The sequence below is a fragment of the Podarcis erhardii genome, assembly GCF_964252035.2.
Source record: "Podarcis erhardii genome assembly, chromosome: 13".
In the NCBI taxonomy this organism is placed as follows: Eukaryota; Metazoa; Chordata; class Lepidosauria; order Squamata; family Lacertidae; genus Podarcis; species Podarcis erhardii.
In genome coordinates this window covers 12,222,420-12,241,591 of record NC_138502.1, presented here as the reverse complement: position 1 = coordinate 12,241,591, position 19,172 = coordinate 12,222,420, and the positions used below count along the sequence as shown (strand labels likewise).

Here is a 19,172-nt window from a genome sequence, read left to right as displayed (position 1 = left end):
TTGTATATAGCTTGGACTGGACTTTGGTCTCTTGTGAGCTGGGACCCAGGGTGGCTCAGACAGAAAGTCCCCTCCAAAGAACGCAAAATTTTTTTTTTTGCAAAGCTCACGAATGGTGACAGCCATGAGTGCGGAGGAGCAGTTGACAGCGCTGCGAACTACAGTTTCCGAACTCACTGCTGCAGTCCTTGCGTCTCAGAAGAAGCATGACGAAATGGAGAAGCGCTGCCAGGACCTGCAAACAAGGTGGGAACGTGCAAGCAGGGAAGGGTTCCCAGGGTCCAGATCAGAGGGGATTGGACTTGGACGGAGGGGGGGCAGCCTAGTCACCCACTTCGATGGGAACCTGAAGCACTACCCCAGTTTCAGAGCAGACGTTTTGTATGCATTGCACTTGCTTCGTCATGACTTTAAAGATGAGGAGGAGAAAGTGGGGTTTATTGTTTCTCACTTGCATGGGCCGGCCAGAGACTGGTTGCGCAATTTGTGGCGTGAAGATGGCCCTGCCCGCCGCGATGCAGATGAATTCATTAAAGCGATGGATGCCTGCTTCCAGTCAACTGTAGATGTGGATCTTGCACGCAGGGAAATTTTTGGATTGCGGCAAGGCAAAGCCACTGTGCGTCAGTACCATTCTAGATTTTTTGCTTTACTGACTGCGCTAAGCTGGGAGAAGGATTGTGCACCTGTGAGGGATTTGTTCTGGGAGGGGCTCAGCGGTCCCATTAAGGATGAACTTGCCAGGGGAGACAGACCCCAGACCCTGGAGGAGCTTGTGCAGAGGGCTTTGGCGATTGGGATACGGCACGAGGGACGTCCTTGGCACACTGAGGAAGAACGTCAGATGCGTCCACCAGCGAGGACGTCTTCTTTCATCCCCAGGGAGTTCAGTCAGTCACATCCTTCGCCACTGGGAAGGCAGGGGGAGGAGCCCATGGAACTTGGTGGTGCTAAGGCTCAAGCAACAGCCAGAGCCCCAGCTTCCGGTGCAGTGAAGGCAAAGCCTCCTAGAGGGACCAGGAAGTGTTACATTTGCGACAGTGCACAGCACATGGCGAAAGAGTGTCCCCAGAGGCTGCAGAAACACACTGCAGCTTTAGCAACTGTTGCAGCAGAAATGATGCAAGCAGAGCAACCTCAGGGAAACGACAGTGCCTGGCTGGAAGCAGAGCTGCTGGGGCTCAGCCAGGCGAATCTGTAGAGCAGTCCCCAGCGCTTTTGCAACGCACAGACCCTTTACCACCCAAGCCAGCGGTGCAGCTCACTGCAACACTTCAGTTGCCGAATGGAACCACCCTGGAAGTCCCCATCACGATTGATTCTGGGAGCAACGCAGATTTTGTGGGGACGCACTTTGTCAAGCAGCATCGCATAGCGCTTCTGCCAGCGACAACACCTCTGAACGTAGTCACGGTGGATGGCAGGAAATTGCTAGGAGGACAAGTTGTGCAACAGACGCCTCCCATGGTGATGAGGATTGGAAATCATCGAGAAGTCATCAGCTTCAATGTCACCCGCCTTTCAGACACGCCTATAGTATTAGGCATGAGTTGGCTGGAGAGACACAGTCCTGCTGTAGCGTGGTACCAACGGCAGATCACCTTTTGCTCATCGTACTGTGCTCAACATTGCATCCAGTCCAGCCAGGAGGAGGGAGCTGAGCAGCAGTTGCAACTTGGCATGGTGCAGGCAGTACCCCGCAAGTACGAGGGGTTCCTGGAGGTTTTCTGCGAGAAGGAAGCTGACCAGTTGCCGCCCCACAGGCCTTATGATTGTGCCATCGACCTGGTGCCAGGGGCGCAGTTGCCGACTGCAAAGCTGTATTCCATGTCTGAGGACGAGATGCAAGAACTCAGGGAGTTCATAGAGCACAATTTGAAGCGCGGATTCATCCGAGAATCGAAAGCGGTGGGGGGCAGTCCTGTTTTCTTTGTAAAGAAAAAGGACACGCCCCAAAAAAGACTCATTGTGGACTATCGATTCATAAACAGTAAGACCAAACCCAAGGCCTTCCCCATGCCCAAGATAGATGATCTCCTGGCAACCGTAAGGAAGGGGAAGATCTTCACCAAATTGGATCTGCGTGGAGCGTATAACCTCATACGCATCCGGGAGGGCGATGAGTGGAAGACGGCCATGTTCACGCCTCTGGGCACGTACGAATACAGAGTTATGCCATTTGGTCTCCAAAATGGATCTCACGTCTTCCAAGCATTTATGCATCACGTGCTAGCGGGACTTCTCTACAAGAAATGCGTGTGTTTCCTCGACGACATCCTGATCTTTTCGGAAACGGAGGAGGCCCATGAGAAGGACGTAAAGGAAGTCCTGCAGAGACTACGGGAGAACAAGCTCTACGCCAAGTTAGAGAAGTGCCAGTTTGATGTGACGGACGTGGATTTCCTAGGCTACAAGCTGTCCGACAAGGGGCTGGCCATGGACAGCGCCAAGGTCCGCGCGGTGTTGGACTGGAAGAGCCCTCGCAATCGGAAGGAAGTCCAAAGATTCATCGGCTTCGCCAACTTCTACCGCAAATTCATCAGAGGTTTTGCAAAGGAGACGGCAGCGATCACGGACACTCTCAGTTCCAAGAAAAAGAGGTTCGTGTGGACGGAACAGGCGGAGCGCTCTTTTCAGAAGCTTAAAAGCCTTTTCGCCTCCGAGGAGCAGCTGCTGCACGTGAATCCAGGCAAGCCCATACGACTAGAGACCGACGCGTCAGACAGAGCGGTTGGAGCCGTACTCCTGCAAGAAGATCCACATGGAAACTGGAGACCCGGTGCCTTTTACTCCAGAAAGCTCACCAAAGCTGAGCAAAACTACACCATATGGGACAGGGAGCTGTTAGCCATTCACGCAGCGTTCAAAGCGTGGCGACATTTCCTCATTGGAGCCAAGCACACAGTGCAGGTCCGCACGGATCACAAGAACTTAGAGTATTGGCGCACGGCGAAACTCCAGAGCCAAAGACACATGCGCTGGGCAGAGTTCTTCGCGGATTTCGACTTCAGGATAGAGTACGTCCCAGGGGACTCCAACGTTATAGCCGATGCGCTCTCCAGGAAACCGCAATATCTTGAGGAAGCGGCGCCAATAGCAGCCAGGCACATTTTTGCACCGCAGGCGTGGGCGTGCGCTGCCATCGCTGTCGACCTGGACGCGGTACGACGCGCGTTGCAGGTAGATCAGTTTGCACAATCCAAAATAGAGGAGCTGCGTAGGGGTTCGCTGAGAGACGATGAGTTCCAGTTACGCGACGGACTGTTAACTCACAAGGGTGCCCTCTACGTGCCGAGCGACGAGCTCCGAGCAAAGGTTCTGCAGCAGTTGCACGACGCTCCCAGTGCGGGCCATTTCGGCAGGGAGAAGACAATGGAACTGGTGGCCAGGGACTTTTGGTGGCCCCAGATGCGAGGAGAAGTAGCGGAGTACGTCGCCAGATGTGACACTTGTCAGAGGTCCAAGCCAGTACACCAGAAGCCGGCGGGCTTACTGGAACCACTGGAAACACCACAGCAACCGTGGGAGAGGGTGGCGCTGGACTTCGTCACTGACCTGCCCAGTTCCAGAGGCAAGACGGCGGTACTGGTGGTGGTGGACTTGTTCACCAAGATGGCGCACTTCATTCCCTGCGCGAAGGTGGCGACGGCGGAACAGACCGCCAAGCTCTTCATCGACCACGTGTTCCGGGCGCATGGGCTGCCGCGGGCCATCCTGTCCGACAGGGGGCGCCAGTTTATTTCCAATTTTTGGCAGAAGCTCCTAGGTATCCTGCACGTCAAGATCAACCTAGCGTCGGCAAGACATCCACAAACCAACGGCCAAGCCGAGAGGGTCAACGCGATCATGCAGCAGTACCTGAGATGTTACGCAAATCAGCGACCCGCAGCTTGGGTGGACTACCTACCGATGGCGGAGTTTGCCTACAACAACACGAAGCATGCGTCGACGGGGGTGACGCCGTTCTTCGCGAACAATGGACGTCATCCCAGGACCTTCCCGGGGTTCGTAGCACCAAGAGAGGGGGAGCCGCAAGAGGCCGACCAGTTCGCTGCAGAACTACAAGAGGTGCACGAGGAGCTGCGGAGACATTTGGAGCTAGCCAAACAAGCATATAAGGTGCAGGCAGACAAAGGCAGAAGAGTGGGAGAGGACATCCAGGTGGGGGACTGGGTGTGGTTAGCGGCCCAGGCGATGCCAGCCAAGTCGTTGGCCAAGAAGAAGCTAGGGCACAGGCAGCTAGGACCATACCAGGTGGAGGCTAAGATCAACCCCGTGGCTTTTCGACTGGCCCTCCCCGAAGGTTCCAGAGTCCACCCGGTTTTTCATAGGTCGGTGCTCACTCCCTACAAGGCCCCGCACAGGTTTCAGGAGTCTGAAACAGTACCGCAGCCACGCACAGAGTCACCTAGGAGGGAGGGATCGCCTAGGGTCGAACCACTCAACGAGGTCACAGAGATCCTGGACTCGAGATGGGGGGAAGAGGGAATAGAATACTTTCTAGTCAGAGAGGGTGCACCAGTCAGTGCCAGTGGGTGGGTGCCGGACTACGCTTTAGACGAACCTCTTTTAAAGGACGAGTTCCATGCCCTTTTCCCACATAGACCCATGCCAGCCGAGTACTTCGATGACTGGCTCTTTACCCCCACATGTTCAGGCAGCACTTTCCACGGCTTTTCTTCAGCCGAGGAAAGAACGCCGGACTCAAACTCGCCCAGGGGATCGTGTTCGGGGGTGGACACAGAGCCCTCTTATTGGTGGGATGAGCAACCAGAGGAAGCCTGGCGCAAGAAATGGCTGAAGGGGCCTTGGCCGGCAGCACCAGACGAAGTAGCAATGGAAGAGGGAACTGCGAACATTTTGGGTGAAGAACCCGAATTCGAACACACGTACACCGAGCTGCCAGCAGAGGACATGGACGTAGCCGAACTGTATCCTGCATCTACCTCCGAGGAGCTGCAGTTCCCACAACCCGCACCCGATGGGGGGGAGGGGGGAAGGGGGGGCTTCGAGGGGGGGATGGATGTCAGGGGTTCAGGGAGAGAGGCGCAGAGGGGGGAAGGAGATCGGGGCAAGACGTCCTGCCAGAAGGGGCGGAAAGCAGTACCGGGAGCAGTGTGGCTGTTGAAAGGAAGGTCAGGAGCAACGTACGCGCGCCAAGTTCAAATGTGGAGGCGCGCGGAAGTGGGGAGAGCTCTGGGGAGGAGCCTGGTGCCAAAGCACGAAGGAGGGGGGAGCAGGCAGGAGAAGACTCAGCCTCTGGGGAGTCCCGGAAGGAGGGAACACAGGGGGGCAGGAAGACCCTGCGGAAAAGGAAAGAGAGGAAAAGGTGGAGCAGCACAAGCCTCTTAAATTGGTGCAGGGGAGGGACGGACTCAGAGGGGACTTCTAACATCTAAGGGTAACAGATGCGGAGCCACGGAGTTTGGATGTAATGACGACAATGATCTTCAATAAAACCTTTTGTATATAGCTTGGACTGGACTTTGGTCTCTTGTGAGCTGGGACCCAGGGTGGCTCTGACAGATAATAATGAAGCCAATCTCGTACTTTGTTTTTTAGTTTCTCAAAACTCTGCAGTTTTAATCTATTTCCTTCTTGTTCCAAAATTTCCCAATATTTCCGCCAATTTGCCTCCATATTTAGTTTTTTCAGAGCCTTAGCTTCCATTGGTGACAACCACCTTGGAGTTTTATTTTCAAGCAAGTCCTTATATCTTATCCAGACATTAAACAATGCTTTCCTGACAATATGGTTTTAAACGCTTTATGTGCTTTGACCTTATCGTACCACAGATATGCATGCCACCCAAATACATTATTAAAACCTAAGTCCAAAATGTCCGTGTTTTCAAGAAGCAGCCATTCTCTCAGCCAGCAAAAGGCGGCTGATTCATAGTAAAGCTTCAGGGCTGGCCGGGCAAATCCCCCTCTTTCTTTAGCATCAGTTAAAATCTTAAATTTTATTCGAGGCTTCTTGCCCTGCCAGACAAATCTAGAAATATCTCTCTGCCACTTCTTGAAACAGTCCACCTTGTCCAAAATTTGCAATGTTTGAAACAAATACAACATCCTTGGCAACTTGCACAACCAGATAGGCAACCAGACAGAGGGCCTTCTCGGTAGTGGTGCCCGCCCTGTGGAATGTCCTCCCTTCACCTGTGAAGGAAATAAGCAGCTATCTTATTTTTAAAAGACATCTGAAGGCAGCCCAGTTTTTAATATTTAATGCTGTATTGTTTTTAACACTTGATTGGAAGCAGCCCAGAGTGGCTGGGGAAACTCAGGCAGATGGGCAGGGTATAAATAATAAATTATTATTATTAACCTGAAAATGTCAATGACTTCCCTTCTCTTTCCATGGCTCATTTTGCATATTACAAATCCCTGCATATTTTGCATAAACTAAACCATTCAGTATTCCATTATGACATCCATCAAAACTTGTTTACACTGTTGAATTTATCTGAATGCTGCCAACGCTTTCAAGTGCACAGAATTCTCCACCATACATTCAAGAAACATTTACCAATCTTCTTGTTCTCTTATTTGATAGGTTAGGTCTGCAAGCTGCACATATTCCATCAGTTTAAGTCGCCATTCTTCTTTAGTTGGGACCTCGCTCATTTTCCAGCCCCTGGGTCCTCCTCTTGGCACAATGCCAAGCATCATGCAGCATGTGGGACACTCAAGACATGATGCCCGTGATATCACTTGTATGGTGTCGGGGGCAGTTGGGACCTCTTTCCCTGACAGCCACAGGAAGAGGAGGAGAAGAAGCCAGGGTTCAGGACACTTGGCCAGGTGATGTCACAAATACACACACACCAGCTATTGCAGGCATAGTAGCAGACATAGAGGGTCCCAATTTTCCTCTGCACTTCAGTGCATGCACAGAGAAGAGAGACACCTTCCCTTGTCCACTGCAGTCTCAACAGAAGTTGTTCTGCCAGAGCTGCTGTGACTCCTAGAATGGTAGCCAATGAGAGTGGGGAGCAATGATAGATTTCCCTCTGGGGTAATAGTTGTTTGGTGGGGTGATGTGGGGCAGGGGGAGCAGAGCTTAATCAGGGCTAGACCAAGGGACAAAACTTTGGTTCCAGTTACTACAGGGGCCTGCCATGCTGGTGTTGTACAACACAGCTAATGTGGGTGGGTCAGGGTCATGGCATGTTTGTGGCTATCTGAATGCAGCAGCAGAGGGGACTTGGCATTAGGACAAGAATATTAGCAATTGCTCTGAATATTCATGCAATCAAAATGTCTGTGGTTTTCTTTTTCTTTTTTGACTTTCTTTTTTTTATTAAATTTTTACAAATTTTTCTTTTAGAAATTATTCCAACATGACCATATTTTCCAATTTACAAATTTTTGACTTCCCCCAGCTCCTCCCACAATCCTCATATTTATATATTTAATACGCATTTCCTTTGTCATATATTGCCGGTTAATAATATCCTTTCTTCTCTTTTCCTTTTTACAATACTCTTTAACATCACAAAGCCTCTTTAAAACCAACTAGCGTTGTCTGTTCATCACAAATAGTTTCCAGATAAATCGTAAACTTTCTCCAGTCCTCAGTGAACTTGTGGTCTTTCTGGTATCTAATTTTGCCAGTCATTTTATCCAATTCTGCGAAATCCATAAGTTTCATTCTCCACTCCTCTACTGTCGGTAATTCCTCTTGCTTCCATTTTTGGGCCATTAAAATTCTTGCCGCAGTCACTGCATATTGAAAGAGTTTGTAGTCACTTCTGTTAATCTCTCTTCCTGTAATTCCTAACAAAAAGGCTTCTGGTTTCTTTGCAAATGTATATTTAAACATCTTTTTCAACTCGTTATATATCATTTCCCAGAAACCCTTAACCTTCTTACATTCCCACCACATATGGAAAAATGATCCTTCCGGACTTCCGGGTTAGCGCCATCGTTTAATGGCGGATTCCCTCCGAGCTCCGGAGGGAATCGGCTCCGCAGGATCCGGTCTTGTCCACGGTGGCGACGCGGGGACCCTTAAAAATCACAGGCGCAGATGCCTGTGAACCTGGTGACTCGGCGGGCACCATTTGCGCCCCCCCAAACCGCGAAGGAGCCTTTTTAAAGGCTTCGGAACGGGGACAGGGTGTGGCGCGGTGCTGTGAGTTCATTGCTCCTTCTGCGGAGTGAAGCCGCAAGCCATTGACGGAGAGCGCTGACTTTTTCCTTGGAACAATTGGATTGTAAAGTTAAAACCCGTGAGTAATATGGAATTCGGAATTTAAAGGAAAAAAAAATTTTGAATTAGGAACGAGCGGGGAAGGGTTAAAAAGGAAGTCTGCCCCACCCTCTTTGTAGATAACTTAAAGCAAAGAACTTGCCATCTAAGGTCGAGAGGACCTTTTTTTCCTTTTACTAAAAGACTTTAACCCTCATGGTTTGACACCATAAGAAATTTTACCGGAGGATAAAAGATTAATTGTGGGAGCTGAAGTTTCACCCCCCCCCAGACCCGGGAGTGTCCCGCGAGAGAGCCTGCTGATGAAGTACTGAGGAGTTTGACAGCTGTCAAACTGGCTGTCAGACGGAAAAAGAGAACTTTGTTTCTGTTACTTCTGCTGGTTATATTTGTTACAATTTGTTGAGAATAAGGAAGGACTGATACAATAAATTGGCTATTGGACTAGAGCTGAAAAATATTAAGAAACTAAAATCCCCCTAGAGGGGGTATAGGACATTACAACAATGGCTGGAGGAGGGAAAATTCAGACTGAATTGGATAGAACATTTGTTCTCTTGGGAAAATTACAAGGGGAAATTGATGTTTTGGCTACAAGTGTCACAACTCTGGTCTCAGCAGTAAACAATTCTATTGAAGTTGATAAAGATTCGAAGCAGGAAGCTCATACAATTGAGCAAATAGGGAAACTTGAATGTTATGAGAATATGGAAAAGGAGATATGTGCTGTTCCTGAAGAGAAGGAAGGAGGAGCTGTAACTTCCCAGATGTCAAATGAGAGTTACAATTTGTGGCCTGACATGAAGGCAACAAAGGAGAATAACAATCTGATGTGGAAAGCCTAGCCTGAATTGGTGAGCCTAAAACTGAGAGATCCCCTCTTGTGGAGATATGAAGACCGAAGGATTACAAATTTGATCAAGGTGGAAATCGGAGCTTTGGGGACATTTGGACTTGAAAGAAGTATGTCGGGGTACCCCATAGGCGCTTTCTTCAAGTATGGAGGGCTGGCTGGAAAAAATATGGATTCTGTTGGGCCGAAGCCTTTCAGAAATCTGGGGTTTAACATTAAGGACTATCAAAAAGGCCGGCAGAGAGGAACTGAAAAAGATTTAAAAGCCTCGGACGTGAGATCTCCAGGCTAGACAAGATATTGAATTGATGAACACTTGTTGGGGACTGAAACCGGGAAAGGGGTGGGTGGAGTTTGGGAATCCAAAGGGTATATAATTATAACTTGTTTTATTTTTATTCTGTTCTGTTATTTGTTTTGAACTGGGGAAAGCCGTGGAAGGGAAATTTTGGTCGACTTTAGAAAAAATGTTGAAGAATGAGTAACGTTTAAGTAATTGATGTTTAAATTTGGATATAAGGATTTGCTGAATTAATAATTTCAATTGGAATACAAGAAGGGGAGGTGAGAGGAGGTCTGAGAAATAAGATAATGGAAATAAGTAATGGAAATTGTATTTGTTTTAATCGTTTTTTAATTTTGTATTTTTGTATTTTTGACATTTTTTGTCTTTTTTCTTTTTGTTTTTTATATTAATCCTGGAAAACCTAATAAATATTCTTTAAAAAAAAAAAAGGAAAAAAGATCCTTCCTTTTCTTTACATTTCCAACACTTATTACATGTTTTAAACATTTTAGCCAGCTTAACCGGGGTAATGTACCATCTGTATACCATTTTCATGATATTTTCTTTTATCGACATACATGCAGTGAATTTCATATTCTCATTCCATACTTTTTCCCAATCAGCTAATTGTATATTGTAACCAAAATCCCTAGCCCAATGTATCATGACCGATTTAACCTCTTCGTCCTTTGTTTGCCACTCCAATAGCATTTTGTACATTTTTGACATTATCTTACAATCATTATTTATTATATCTGTTTGGAATCTGGACTCTCTTTCAGTATATCCCCTCTCTTTGAGGTCTTTTTTAAACATTTCATTCATTTGAAGATAATGCAACCAATCATATACATGCTCTTTAACTTGTTCATATGGCTTCATTTTCCATTTCCCCCCTTCTTTAATAACTACATCTCCATAAGTAATCCAGTACCCTCTCATGTTTGTTTTCTTTACACTCATAACCTCTAGTGGGGACAACCAATGTGGTACTTTAGGTTCCAAAATATTTTGGTACCTATCCCATATTTCTATTAAAGAACCTCTGAAAATATCATTCCCAAAGCCTTTGTGGACTTTCTTCTTCCCCAACCATAAATAGGCGTGCCATCCAAATCTGTTATCAAAACCCTCAAGATATAACAACTTATTATTTTTCAGTGTTATCCAATCCTTTAACCAACAGAGACAAGACGCTTCATAATATAATTTCAAATCTGGCAGGGCGAAACCACCTTTTTCCTTCGCATCAGTTAAAAGCTTAAATTGTATTCTTGGCTTCTTGCCCTGCCAGATATATCTTGATATCATTCTTTGCCACTCTTTGAAGATGTCTGTGGTTTTCAGTGGAATTTGAAACCTGCCTTTTCTCACTTGATCTGTACTCCATATATGGAAAAGTGGTTTATCTTTCTTCCCTCTTTTCCATGCCCTTCCCTGGCCAAGTTCTATATAAGAATGGGCACCACAGCCTGAGAACCTAACTTGCTACGGCAGAAAGCAGCATCCATCACCTCAACGGGACGGAGCTTCGGTAAGTTGGAGGTCGGGATGGGTGAATCTGACAGCTTTGGTCTCTTGCAGTCTTCCACATCAGTTGGCATTGTTTAAATTTTTAAAAATTAGCATTTTAGTAAATTTCTACTAATTGACACATTTCTACTAAAACATTTCTCCTTTCTATAATGCATTTCATATGCTATTTTCATATGCATATGCATTTCTACACACTGTATCCTAGTCCTTGCATTTCCCTTCACATTACTTGGCTGCTGAACTGCACTGCCAATCTGGAGAAATACATGCAAATCAGGTGGATTTCCCTTTGTATGCAAAGTGGAACGTATTTTCCCCACATTCTTAGTGAAGGTGGCCACCAACTCTGTTCTGACATCGTGGCTGCTGTTTCACACTTAGAGTAATGGAAATCAGATTTTTCACATATAAGGAAGCTCAGCCTTTGAGTCTAGTGGCACTCCTTAGATGCTAGAAGTCATGGCGATTTGTTCCATGAATATTTCCTCAAATATCATGCAGCAGTTGTCTTCATAGAGATGACTCAGCCAGCCATAGTCCATCATTTTGTCACTAGAGTGTCCTAAGGAAACACTACAGAGGAAGAGAACTCTGCAGGTAAGAGGATAGGAACAAAACTAGCATTGGTTGGCTCTTCCTGTCATTGACTCTGGCTTCACCTATCATTGGTCTTCCTGCCTTCTGCCCTACCAGCCCCAATGGACAGCAGTCTCCACTGGTCCAGAAGAGTCGGTGGTCAGCACCAGGTGCATCTGCACACTAACCTTACTTGACTCCATGATACTTCAATAATCGCCAAATTTAGGTTTTGGGTTCTCTCTTCTTTCTCTAATCTTCCCATTTATGATTTTAAGAACAGAAAATGCTGGTTTTCTTCTTCCTGCTATCACCACATTGGCAATAAGTAAGGATGTTTTTAATTTGCTGCACATTTCCTTCCACAAAAGGTCACCCAGAAGATGGGGGTTGTCACCTACCTTTGCCTTCTTGGTCTCCTGGTCTCCTATTCTTTCCCCGGAGGTGAGTGTTTTAACAATTATCTGGGAATTTCCCAGAAATCTTAATAGGGGCTCAGCATTGATGTAAACAAAAGTACTTGTTAGATTTCCAAGTGATGGTAACCCAGCTAAGGCTGTTGGAATAAATAATCAGGCAATTGAAGCTGGTTCATTAGAGTGAATAGGGAACTGCCCTACCAACCTCAGTCTGCCCTCAACCACTCCTCAGATTCATATTTACAACCAATCAGGGAGTGGCACTGCCTGTCATTGCCTCTGGATCCACCTTCTGTTGGTCTCCCTGCCTTCTGTCTCACCAATTCAACTGGACACTAACCACCTCTGAAAGCACAAAGGTTTAAATTACCTGTACTTCCTCACTGGAATAAGCAAAAGTACAGGTAAAGTGAGATTTCACATTAAAAACAGTCTTCTTACAACTTTTGTCCCACCCTCTTTTTCTTCCTTTACTCTTCTTTCCATACAGCAAGGGCCAGATCCTGTCCCAGGGGTTGGCTGAGAGTGCTGGGCAACTGCTATGCATATTTTGATAGCCCAAAGTCATGGTCTGAAGCTGAGGTAAGAAGTTGTTTCTCACCAACCAAGCTGTAGCATAAGATATTGTTGTGGGTTGCACATGAGATCTTTTTGAGGAGGGCTATGTATGTGAGTTGGCCTGAGACAATACCTGGCCAACATTTCAGATTGAGTTGGTCACCCAACATGTTCAAGGGATGTGTTTCCATGGGAGCCAAGAAGGCTTAATTAACAGTCAAGAATCCTCAAGGGTGGCAACTTAAATAAAATAAGGGTTGGAGCAGTGGCCAGGTAAGCCCTGCTCTGCACAATCAATCACAAGACATGGCACACACCCCCACACTGGAATGGAAATGCCCATCGCCTTTGGGAACCCCCCCCCTCAAATATTTTATTTTTTATTTTTAAATAATTTTTATTAACAGGCCAATCACATCACATTATCCAAATCACATTAATTCCAAATTATACAGCCAAATTTTAAATTTTGTTGGGGGTACCCATACATCCAGCTCCGAACGAGTCCAAACATCACTTGTATTGCTACTTTAATTAAACAGTTCTATCCAGTTCAATCCAGATAGTCCTTTATTACTTTCTTCATCTTCTTGTTGTTATCATATATTCCTTTCTTTGCGATCTCTGATAATCTTCACAAGCACATTAGAGACAGGCATCCTCTGTGTGGGTTTTGTACTCTCCAAAGATCATATCGCTCAGGGACAGCCGCCATTCCACGCTTCCATAAAAAATTAATCTTCGGTCTGTCCTTTAATTTTCTCAGGCTTGCCGAGTATATCAGGAGGGCTCTGTCAGGTTAAAATCACATTCCAACCATCCTTCTCATTCCAATGGTCCTGATTCTCCTCCCCCTGTCTTTCTTTCTCAGGCAAGCCTGTCTTAGCGAGACGCCATTTTAAGCTGCGTCATAAAATTTCCCTCCGTTCTCATTGTTTACCAATCATCTCTTTAACTATAATCCACTCCACACAGTTCTTGGTTTTTTTTATAGAATATTTATTGACATTTCAAAAATAAGACATTATAAAAAACAAAAAGAAAAAATAACAAAAATACAAAAATACAAAAATAAAAACAATTAAAAGCACATAGAGTTTCCATTACTTATTTTCTTTTAACTTATTTCCCAGACCTCCTCACACCTCCCCTTTTTGTATTCTAATTCAAATTATTAGCTCAGCAAATCCTCACCATTAGTTATTACTTATTTCTCAACCTTTTTCTCATATTCTCTTTTTTTTCTTCAATTTTTTTTTAAAAAATATTTATTTTGGTTTTAAGTAATAAAACAGGTATTACAATCCAACAAAACATCAGAAAAATACAATAAAAAACAACAACATAAAAGACACAGTATAAAAACATATAACAGAAAAAATAAAAAAGAACAGAAATTAAAGAAAAATTAGTTTTTAAATTCTTATCTTTATAACCCTCTTTCCTGACTTCCTCACATCTCCCTTTCCTGCATTCCCCTTTACTCAATCAAATTTAGCAGCTCCTTACCCTCTTTCAAATCTTAATCAATATTATACATTCCAACATATTATGTCTTCTATTTTCCCTTTCTTTTTAAATACATTTCTTACATATTCTTTATAACTTAATCCCTTATGTCCTTTATTTAGTTTCGACATAGTTTTGCTCTGGTCTTACCCTTTTTTCTTAAAACATTTTTGCATATTTCTTTTTACTATGTCACTGATGCCATTTTATCTTTATATCCAACATCATTTTAACATTCAAACATTTTACAATGTTTTTGGAGATATTCTTTAAACTTCTTCCAGTCCTCTTCCACCGACTCTTCTCCCATGTCTCGGATTCTGCCAATCATTTCTGCCAATTCCATATAGTCTATCACTTGCATCTGCCATTCTTCCAGAGTGGGCAAACCTTGTGTCTTCCAATACTTTGCGATGAGTATTCTTGCTGCGGTTGTTACATACATAAATAGTGTTCTATCTTTCTTTGGCACCATTTGGCCGACAATGCCCAGAAGGAAGGCCTCTGGTTTCTTAGGAAAGGTATATTTAAATACCTTTTTTAGTTCATTATATATCATTTCCCAGAAAGCCTTAACCTTAGGCATGTCCACCAAAGGTGAAAGAATGTTCCCTCAGTTTCTTTACATTTTCAGCACTTGTTATCAGGCAGGTGATAAATTTTTGCAAGCTTGACTGGGGTCATGTACCACCTATAAATCATTTTCATAATATTTTCTCTTAAGGCATTACATGCCGTAAACTTCATGTCTGTGTTCCACAACTTTTCCCAGTCAGCAAACATAATGTTATGACCAATGTCCTGTGCCCATTTAATCATAGCTGATTTAACTGTTTCATCCTGAGTATTCCATTTTAACAGCAAGTTGTACATTCTCGAAAGTATCTTAGTTTTAGGTTCTAACAATTCTGTTTCTAATTTCGATTTTTCCACCTGGAAGCCTATTTTTTTATCCAAATTAAAGGCCTCTCTAATTTGATAATAGAGTAACCAATCTCGCACTTTATCTTTTAGTTTCTCAAAACTCTGCAATTTCAATGTGTCTCAATCTTGTTCTAGTATCTCCCAATATTTCGGCCATTTGGCCTCCATATTGAGTTTTTTCAAAGCCTTATCCTCCATAGGTGATAACCACCTTGGGGTCTTGTTTTCCAGTAAGTCTTTATATCTTGTCCAGACATTAAACACAGCTTTCCTGACAATATGGTTTTTGAATGCTCAATTAGCTTTTACCTTGTCGTACCACAAATATGCATGCCACCCAAAAGCATTATTGAACCCTTCCAAATCCAAGATGTCAGTGTTCTCAAGAAGTAGCCAGTCTTTCAACCAGCAGAATGCTGCTGATTCATAGTACAACTTCATGTCTGGCAGGGCAAACCCCCCTCTTTCTTTAGCATCAGTCAATATTTTGAATTTTATTCTGGGCTTTTTGCCCTGCCAGACAAATTTAGACATTCTCCAAATGTCAATCAAGTCCATATTGTCAGTTAAGTCAAAAAAAGTTTTAGGTAGTCTGCCGTCTTTTGTCATGCTTTGTCTTTGTGCCTTATCCATGTTCGTGGAAACCACCCCATTCATATCGCCCATCATGATAATATTATTGTAGTCCATATAGTCCAACATTGTCTCATGCAACCTCTTGTAAAATTCCAACTTCCCCTCATTTGGTGCATAAATTCCTAAAATCAAAAAATTTTCTCCTTGTATTTGAATTTCAATTGCCACAATTCTTCCTTGCTCATCTTTAAAAAGAAATTTTGGTGATAGGCTCTCTTTTGCATAAATAACAACTCCTCTCTTCTTCACTTTGTCAGATGAAATAAATTCTTGGCCTAACCTCTTGTTGATTAAAACCTTCCGATGGAGCCTAATCATGTGCGTTTCCTGTAAACAAATTAAGTCCAATTGTTCCTTTTTTAAAATATGAAAGATCTTCTTCCTTTTCTGGGGGGAGTTACAACCGTGAATATTCCAACTTAATAGTTGCAGAGTCATGTTGCAGTATATCTATTTTCCTCCTACTGCTCCCAGAAGTTCTTCTCCTTTTGGCGGTGGTGTCACTTTCTCCTGCACGTCAAGACCCAAAGGTGTGAGTAATGGTCTCAGAGGATCAAATCCTGAGGCCCCTGATTCTTTTTCAGTCCCTTTCTGAAGGTCCTTTCCGTAGTCACTCAAAAAAATTTCCTTGTGTTCAACTGTTTTGATTTTAACTTTTTTCCCTCTGTAGTTAAAAGATAGTCCCTGGGGGAACTCCCATCTAAAGATGATTCCGTTGTCTCTCAATAGTTTTACCAGGTCTCCGTAGTTGGATCTAAGCTCCAGAAGATGTTTTGGGATATCCTTATAGACTTCCACTCTAAAATCCTGAATCTCAAGAGTCTTTTGGAAATGTGCACCCAAAATCTTGTCTCTTTCTTCTTTCATTCTGAGGGAGATCAGGCAGTCTCTTGACCTGACCTTCCTCCCTCCCTTTCCAAGTCTGAATGCACTTGTAATTTTGAAGTCTTTATCCTCTTCCAAAGGCCAAAATTTAGAAAACTCTTTTGTCAAAAACTCAATTAAATCCTCCTTTTCAAGCTCTGGAACTGACCTCAGTCTCAAGTTATTTTCCCTAGATCTTAGTTCAATCATAGACAGATATGCCTGGTGCTCGCCAATCTGTTTGCGCATAGGTTTGATTTCCTCTTGCACGGCCTCTACTTTCTGTTTGGCCTCCTCAGCTGTTTGACGATTTACCATGGTGGCTTCCAATAACTTCCCAATGGATTCTGCATTTGACTTAACTTGCTGAGTCAAATTATTGACACTAGCTGTATTTTGGTCAAGTTTAGATGATTGATCCGCCACTTGCTTACTTAGGCCATCTAATTTTTCAACAATTTTATCTAGTACTGTAGTAAAATCTCCTCCTGTGGCCATACCTTCAAACCTTGTTTGTTCTGAGTCTTCCTCTTGTGCCACAGGAATAGCAGGAACAGATGACCTGCGCAGCTGTGAGATTATGCTAGTCTGTTGTGTTTTGGCTTTGCTTGATCTTGTCCTCCCTCTCATTCCACTGCTGTCCATGCGTCAAGGTCAGTCACACAGTTTGCGATTCCCATGGAAATCCCCAAGTCAGAAGATGGAAAAATACCCCCAGTCTTTACACCACTTCAATCTTCCACTAGAGGGACACAATGTTTATCTCAAAAGTCACAGTTTATACAGTCTCAAGTTTACAAAATGTCCCTTCAATTTTATAACAGTTGCAAATGTCCAGCAGACCTTACAGATCCTCTATTTTGCAGAGTTAATCCTAAGAAGTTACAACGTTTCTAAAAAGCGCGAGTTGCAGTTTGACAGTTCCTGCAGCCTGACAGCTCTAATAGCCTGGCAGTCCGATCTCCAGGGGTTCAGTGAATAAAATATTTATAAGTCCATACAAGAAGAGGGAAAGCCAAATTCTTCCTCTTCCACCTTAAAATAAGGTGAGGTTCTATGTCTGATGTTAAGATAACAGTCTTTTAAAGTATAATTCTAGGCAAAAGTAAGTTAGACGTCGTTGCTTTAAACGTTAAGCAGAACCGGGAGACGGACTTCCTGGTTACATCTCCCGTTTTCAGTGTCCAAATTAAGCTTCTTTTTATTAAGATTCAAGTTTCTTAAACTTCACCTACTCACGGTGGTCGTTTCTTAGCCGAATTGTCCCAGAAAAAAGGTCAGCGCTCACCAGCAGCAGCTTTGCGGCTTCACTCCAGGGAAAGAGCGATCGACTCTCAGCACCGCGCCAGCCCCGTCACTTTTCCGGAGCCCCTTACGGGGTTCCTTCCCAGTTTCGGGGGGCGCAAACGGTGCCCGCTGAGTCCCACGGCCACAGGCTTCTGCTGCCTGTGGTTTTCCAAGCTGGGTCTCCGCTTCGCCATAGCGGATGACCCGTTTCCACGGAGCTCCCTCTTCACGATTAGAAGAGGGCAGCCATTGACTTCCGGTCGGTGCCAGCGATTAATGGCGGTCCTTGCTTCGAGTTCCGAAGCAGGACTGCTCTGCGAGTTCGGGTCTGACCTGCTACGGCGAGCGGGGGACCCCTAAAATCACAGGCGCTGAAGCCTGTGAACAAGGAGATTCGGTGGGCACCTTCGTGCCCCCTGGTACTGCGAAAGAGCCTTTTTAAAGGCTCGGAGCGGCATCGGGAGTGAGCGCGGTGCTGAGAATTGCTACCCAGCCCGCGGAGCGAAGCCGCGTCGCCATTAACGGAGAGCGCCGATTCCTTCCTGAAACTACAGATTGACAGCAACACCCGTGAGTAAGAACAAGAAAGTAAAGTTAATGGGACACTAAAATTATGATATTCGGCTGAAAATGGGGAAGGCAAAAAGTAAGGAAGTCTGCCTCCCGGAACTGCATGACTATCTAAGCAACGAAAAAAGCAAGCTGTATTTAAAAGAAAATCTCTTCTTATTTTGTTGAACCTGACATCGAAAGTAGACCTCCCCCCATCGGGCAGGGGAGGGGGGGAAGTAAAAATTGACTTGGTCTAACCTGGTTTAAAAGAGTTTGGACGGAAAATCCTCCACTGCCGAATCCCCTGGCCAGGCTGCCTGAGCAGTGAGCGCCTGAAAGTGATCTGTCAAATTGATTGTGGATACAAAGTTGGACTTTATCGGATATAAAATAACGGGACTTTAGTGGGCTAAAATTGTAACACCCTAGATTGAAACAAAGTAAGGGTCTTTAGTTGGACTTTTGGAACTTTGCAATGCTATATGCTTCCTTGCTTCTTTGTTGTTTATTTCTACTTGGATACAATTTACTCCCTCTAGAGGACTAAAAGAGAGACAGTTGCATTGAGGCAGAAACAGTGGGATTTTCCACTTGTAAACCTTTCCTGTGAGAATGACCTTGAGTTATGAGCACTCCACTGGATGAAATATCAACTAGATCTAAAACAAAGCAAGCTCAAAAGAAAAGAGGCTCCACGTCAGGAGTAACAGCTGCACAGGAAAGAGTAACAACAGCATCAATGGAATCTATGACACAGGCACTGTTTAAAATAAACCAATCTTTGGAGGCACTGACCAAGCAGTCAACAGAGAATTCTAAAAAACTGACAGAACTGACAGCGAGACTGGACTTGAACACGACAACAATATCATCTAATACAGATTCTATAAACAGATTAATTCAAGAAAGTACAGAAACAAGGAAAATCGCTGAGAGTGCCAAAAGTACTGCTGAGGAG

General features: G+C 44.7%; 1 protein-coding gene and 1 pseudogene across 2 annotated transcripts in view; both read left to right on the top strand.

The window, feature by feature from the left end:
- LOC309326520 (angiogenin-2 pseudogene) overlaps positions 1-19,172 on the top strand; it is a 198,204-nt pseudogene that overhangs the window by 158,609 nt on the left and 20,423 nt on the right. The gene's annotated exons all lie outside the window — the stretch shown is intronic.
- Positions 10,831-19,172, top strand: part of LOC309326511 (C-type lectin-like) — a 51,523-nt gene continuing 43,181 nt past the window's right edge. The window contains exon 1 of the mRNA XM_081835331.1: positions 10,831-10,887. The gene's annotated coding sequence lies outside the window, so the exon portion shown is untranslated. The remainder of the gene's footprint in view (positions 10,888-19,172) is intronic.